This window comes from Arachis ipaensis, chromosome B4 (genome assembly GCF_059453495.1).
Source record: "Arachis ipaensis isolate K30076 ecotype BB chromosome B4, ASM5945349v1, whole genome shotgun sequence".
Taxonomy (NCBI): Eukaryota; Viridiplantae; Streptophyta; class Magnoliopsida; order Fabales; family Fabaceae; genus Arachis; species Arachis ipaensis.
Genome location: NC_142439.1, coordinates 75,376,222 through 75,382,856, shown reverse-complemented (window position 1 = coordinate 75,382,856; position 6,635 = coordinate 75,376,222). Strand labels below are relative to the sequence as shown.

The 6,635-nt window shown below is 35.9% G+C and overlaps 1 non-coding gene across 1 annotated transcript; it reads right to left on the bottom strand.

Annotated features, from left to right (window-relative positions):
- Positions 1 to 6,310: 6,310 nt before the first annotated feature.
- Positions 6,311 to 6,418, bottom strand: LOC148567975 (small nucleolar RNA R71). Its single transcript, XR_015882294.1, has one exon. It is a non-coding gene; the product is annotated as a small nucleolar RNA R71 (small nucleolar RNA).
- Between the last annotated feature and the right edge of the window lie 217 nt (positions 6,419 to 6,635).

The window sequence follows — 6,635 nt, the reverse complement described above, 5'->3', positions numbered from 1 at the left end:
GGATCCTATTCCAACATAAGTGAGAACCGACAGATGAATATCCGTGCGGTGACAGCGCATTTGGACCCTTTTCATTGAGAGGACGGATGGTAGCCATTGACAACAGTGATCCACCAACATACAGCTTGCCATGGAAGGAACCTTGCGTGCATGAAGAAGAAGACAGTAGGAAAGCAGAAATTCAGAAGACAGAGCATCTCCAAAACCTCAACATGTTCTCCATTACTGCATAACAAGTATTTATTTCATGTTCTTTTACTTTTTACAATTAAATCTAAGAATTATTGATATCCTAACTAAGAGTTACAAGATAACCATAGCTTGCTTCAAGTCGATAATCTCCGTGGGATCGACCCTTACTCACGTAAGGTATTACTTGGACGACCTAGTGCACTTGCTGGTTAGTTGTGCGGAATTGCAAAAGTGTGATTGTGATTTCGTGCACCACTTTTCATCTTGAAATCTTTAGTTCATCTTTTGATCTCTTGATCACGCTTTGGGAGGCTGGCCTCACGGCCATGCCTGAATCTTGTTCTTATGTATTTTCAACGGTGGAGTTTCTACACACCATAGATTAAGGTGTAGAGCTCTGCTGTTCTTCATGAATTAATGCAAAGTACTATTGTTTTCTATTCAATTCACGCCTACTTCTTCTCTAAGATATACACTCGTTCTTCAACTTGATGAATGTGATGATCCGTGACACTCATCACCATTCTCACCTATGAACGCGTGCCTGACAACCACTTCCGTTCTACATGCAAACAAGCTTGAATGTGTATCTCTTGGGTTTCTAATCTAAGATTAGAACCTTCGTGGTATAGGCTAGAATCATTGGCGGCCATTCCTGAGATCCGGAAAGTCTAAACCTTGTCTATGGTATTCCGAGTAGGATCTGGGAAGGGATGACTGTGACGAGCTTCAAACTCGCGAATGTTGGGCGTAGTGACAGACGCAAAAGGATCAATGGATCCTATTCCAACATGATCGAGAACCGACAGATGATTAGCTATGCGGTGACAGCGCATTTGGACCATTTTCACTGAGAGGACAGGAGGTAGCCATTGACAATGGTGAAACCCAACATAAAGCTTGCCATGGAAAGGAGTATGAATGATTGGATGAAGACAATAGGAAAGCAGAAGTTCAGGAGGAACAAAGCATCTTCATACGCTTATCTGAAATTCTCACCAATGAATTACATAAGTATCTCTATCTTATTTTATATTTTATTCATCTTTTAATTATCAATTCTCCGTAACCATTTGAATCCGCCTAACTGAGATTTACAAGATGACCATAGCTTGCTTCAAGCCGACAATCTCCGTGGGATCGACCTTTACTCACGTAAGGTTTATTACTTAGACGACCCAGTACAGTTGCTGGTTAGTTGTGTGAAATTCTGAAAAAGAGTTGAGATTATAATTGTGCGTACCAAGTTGTTGGCGCCATTGATGATCACAATTTCGTGCACCAGCTTCATTTTTGTGTGCAAGAAATATAACCCAACCAAATCTAGAGTAGTCATCCACAATTACTAAACCATAATGTTTGCCACCTAGGCATTGAGTTATTGTTGGACCAAATAAGTCAATATGTAGCAATTCAAGTGGTCTTTTAATAGAGATGTCTTCCTTTTATTTAAATGAACTCTTTGTTTTTCCATTTGGCAAGCATCATAAGTGATGTCTTTGTCAAACCTTATCAAAGGAAGGCCTCTTACTAATTCTTTCTTTACAAGTTTTTTTATTTGAAACATACTTGCACGGCCCAATCTCTTATGCCATAGCCACTTTTCAGATTCTTTAAAATGAAAAGAAGCCATATTTTGATCCTTTAGTTCATCAAGGATAAGTCCATACACATTATTACAACGTTTAGCAACAAAAAATACTTCATTGGTCTTTTCATTTATAACACAACATTTCAATCTTTTAAAAATCACCAAATAACCCAAATCACACAATTGACTTATGCTCAACAAGTTATGCCTTAAACCATTAACTAAAAAGACATCATCAATGAAAGTAGAGTGATTATTACCTACTTTTCCAACAGCCACAATTTTACCTTTTCCATCATCTCCAAAGGTCACAAAGCATCTGTCATACTCGTTTAGTTTGATGAAGAAAGTTGACCTTCCAGTCATGTGCCTTGAGCATCCACTGTCCAAGTACCACATATCCTTTTTGTTCTTATATGCTAGGAAAACCTCATCAAGTTGATCATCACCAGCCATGAAGCAGATTTTATCTTCACTTTTGGAGTCTTCTTCCTCATCCGAATCATTCTCAAGATCTTCCCAAGATGCCATGAGCACTCTCTTTTTTTCTTTCTTTCCTTTTTCTTCCTTCTTGAGCTTCGGACAGTTGAACTTAAAATGTCCAGCCTCCTTGCAATGATGACAAATCACCTTGCTCAAGTCCTTCTTATATTCCTTTTAGCTTGAACTCTTGTACTTGCATTGTTCTTTATTATCCTTCTATGTCTCCCAACAAAAAACACAAGTTCATCATCTAAAAAACCATCACTAGAGTTACTCTCTTTTGATTCTATTTTTGACTTAAGGGCTATTCCCTTTTTCTTTGAGTCCGGGTTTGTGTGTGTGGCTTCATAGGTGATGAGCGGATAATTTATATGCTTTTTGGCATTGTTTTTACATAGTTTTTAGTATGATTTAGTTAGTTTTTATTATATTTTTATTAGTTTTTAATTAAAATTCACATTTCTGGACTTTACTATGAGTTTGTGTGTTTTTCTGTGATTTCAGATATTTTCTGGCTGAAATTGAGGGACCTGAACAAAAATCAAATTCAGAGGTTGAAGAAGGACTGCAGATGTTGTTGGATTCAGAAGTTGAAGATTCTGACCTCCCTGCACTCAAAGTGGATTTCTGGAGCTACAGAACTCCAAATGGAGCGCTCTTAATTGCGTTGGAAAGTAGACATCCAGGGCTTTCCAGAAATATATAATAGTCCATACTTTGCCCGAGTTTAGATGACTCAAACTGGCGTTGAACGCCAGTTCCATGCTGCATTCTGGAGTCAAACGCTAGAAACAGGTTGCAAAGTGGAGTTAAACGCCAGAAACAGGTTACAAAGTGGCGTTCAACTCCAAGAGAAGCCTCTACACGTGTAAAGCTCAATGCTCAGCCCAAGCACACACCAAGTGGGCCCCATAAGTGAATTTCTGCATCATTTACTCATTTCTGTAAACCCTAGTAACTAGTTTAGCATAAATAGGACTTTTTACTATTGTATTTACATCTTTAGTTTCATCTTTTGGATTATCTTTGGATCCTTTGATCATGTTTAGGGGGCTGGCCATTCGGCCATGCCTGGACCTTATCACTTATGTATTTTCAATGGTAGAGTTTCTACACACCATAGATTAAGGTGTTGAGCTCTGCTGTTCCTCATGAATTAATGCAAATTACTATTGTTTTTCTATTCAATTCAAGCTTATTCCTTCTCTAAGATATCCATTCGCACCTAAGAACATGATGAATGTGATGATTATGTGACGCTCATCATCATTCTCACCTATGAATGCGTGCCTGACAAACACTTCCGTTCTACATGCAAACAAGCTAGAATGAGTATCTCTTAGATATCTAATACAGAGGACCGAGTCCGAGATATTAGAGTCTTCGTGGTATAAGTTAGAACCCATGGATGGCCATTCTTGAGATCCAGAAAGTCTAAACCTTGTCTGTGGTATTTTGAGTAGGATCTGGGAAGGGATGGCTATGACGAGCTTCAAACTCGCGAGTGTTGGGAGAACTGACAGATGATTAGCCATGCAGTGATAGCGCATTGGACCATTTTCACAGAGAGGATGGGATATAGCCATTGACAACGGTGATGCCCTACATAAAGCTTGCCATGGAAGGGAGTAGGAATGATTGGATGAAGACAGCAGGAAAGCAGAGGTTCAGAGGAATGAAAGCATCTCTATATGCTTATCTGAAATTCTCACCAATGAATTATATAAGTATCTCTATCCTAGTTTATGTTTTATTTATCTTTTAATTATTAAAACTCTATAACCTTTTGAATCCGCCTAACTGATATTTACAAGGTGACCATAGCTTGCTTCAAGCCGACAATCTCCGTGGGATCGACCCTTACTCACGTAAGGTTTATTACTTGGACGACCCAGTGCACTTGCTGGTTAGTTGTATCGAAATTGTGAAAAGAACTAAAATTATGAACGTGCGTACCAAGTTTTTAGCGCCGTTACCAAGGAATGAACAATCACGATTTCGTGCACCAAGTTTTTGGCGCCGTTGCCGGGGATTGTTCGAGTTTGGACAACTGACGATTCATCTTGTTGCTCAGATTAGGTAATTTTATTTTAATTTTAAACTTTTTATTTCTTATTTTCGAAAAAAAAACTTCTTCTTTTTCGTTTTTCCAAAATAATTTTTGAAAAAACCAAAAAAAAATTTATAAAATCATAAAATCAAAAATAATTTTTGTGTTTCTTGTTTGAGTCTTGAGTCAAATTTTAAGTTTGGTGTCAATTGCATGTTTTTAAAATTTGTGCATTTTTCGAAAACTCATGCATGTGTTCCTCATGATCTTCAAGTTGTTCTTGACAAGTCTTCTTGTTTGATCTTCATATTTTCTTGTTTTGTGTCTTTTGTTGTTTTTCATATGCATTTTTGCATTCATAGTGTCTAAACATGAAAAATCTCTAAGTTTGGTGTCTTGCATGTTTTTCTTTTCTTAAAAATTTTCAAAAAAAAAAGTCTTGATGTTCATCTTGATCTTCAAAGTGTTCTTGGTGTTCATCTTTGCATTCAAAGTGTTCTTGCATATTTTTCTTGTTTTGATTCATAATTTTCATGTTTTGAGTCTTTTTGATATTTTTCTCTTTCATCATTAAAAATTCAAAAATAAAAAAAATATCTTTCCCTTTTTCTTCTCCTCAAATTCGAAAATTTGAGTTGACTTTTTCAAAAATTTTTAAAAATCTAGTTATTTCTTATGAGTCAAATCAAATTTTCAATTTAAAAATTTTATCTTTTTCAAATCTTTTTCAAAAATCAAATCTTTTTTAATTTTTTTCCTTTCATAATTTCGAACCTTTCAAATTTATTTTCAAAAATATTTTTCTTATTTTGTTTCATATTTTCGAAATTAATGCTAACAATTAATGTGATTGATTCAAAAATTTTAAGTTTGTTACTTGCCTCTTAAGAAAGGTTCAATCTTTAAATTTTAAATCATATCTTTTTGTATCTTGTTAGTCAAGTAATCAACTTTAATTTTCAAAATCAAATCTTTTTTAAATCTCTTTTTCAAATCTTTTTCAAAATAAATTTCAATCACATCTTTTCAAAATCAATTTCAAAATCTTTTCTAACTTCTTATCTTTTCAAATTTGACTTTCAAATCTTTTTCAATTAACCACTTAACTTTTTGATTGATTCTTATCTTTTTCAAAACTGCCTAACTAATTCTCTCTCTCTAATTTTCAAAAATCCCTTCTCTCTTTTTCAAAATTCCCTTTTTTTTACTAATTGTTTTAATTTTTAATTTAATTTGATTTCAATTTTAATTTTCGAAATTCCCTCTCTCTCATCTCCTTTTATTTATTTATTCATCTACTAACACTTCTCTTCCACCCAAAATTTAAACCCCATCTTCCTCTCCGTGTTCGAATTTTACCTCTTCTCCCTCTTACATTCTTCTCTTCTTATACTTGCATAAGGAATCTCTATACTGTGACATAGAGGATTCCATATTTTCTTTTCTGTTTTCTTCTTTTTCATATGAGCAGGAATAAGGATAAGAATATTCTTGTCGAGGCTGATCCTGAACCTAAAAGGACTCTGAAGAGGGAGCTAAGGGAAGCTAAAGCACAACTCTCTGGAGAAAATTTGACAGAAATTTTTGAAAAAGAAGGAGACATGGCCGAAAATAATAACAATGCAAGGAAGATGCTTGGTGACTTTATTACACCAAATTCCAATTTACATGAAAGAAGCATCTCAATTCCTGCCATCGGAGCAAACAACTTTGAGCTTAAACCTCAATTAGTTTCTCTGATGCGACAAAACTGCAAGTTTCATGGACTTCCATCTGAAGATCTTTTTCAGTTCTTAACTGAATTCTTGCAGATCTGTGATACTGTTAAGACCAATGGGGTTGATTCCGAGGTCTACAGGCTTATGCTTTTCCCATTTGCTGTAAGAGACAGAGCTAGAATATGGTTGGACTCTCAACCTAAGGATAGCTTGAACTCTTGGGATAAGCTGGTCACGGCTTTCTTAGCCAAGTTCTTTCCTCCTCAAAAGCTTAGTAAGCTTAGAGTGGATGTTCAAACCTTCAAACAGAAAAAAGGTGAATCCCTCTATGAAGCTTGGGAGAGATACAAGGAACTGACCAAAAAGTGTCCTTCTGACATGCTTTCAGAATGGACCATCCTGGATATATTCTATGATGGTCTGTCTGAGCTATCAAAGATGTCACTGGACCATTCTACAGGTGGATCCATTCACCTAAAGAAAACACCTGCAGAAGCTCAAAAACTCATTGACATGGTTGCAAATAACCAGTTCATGTACACTTCTGAAAGGAATCCTGTGAATAATGGGACGCCTATGAGGAAGGGAGTTCTTGAAATTG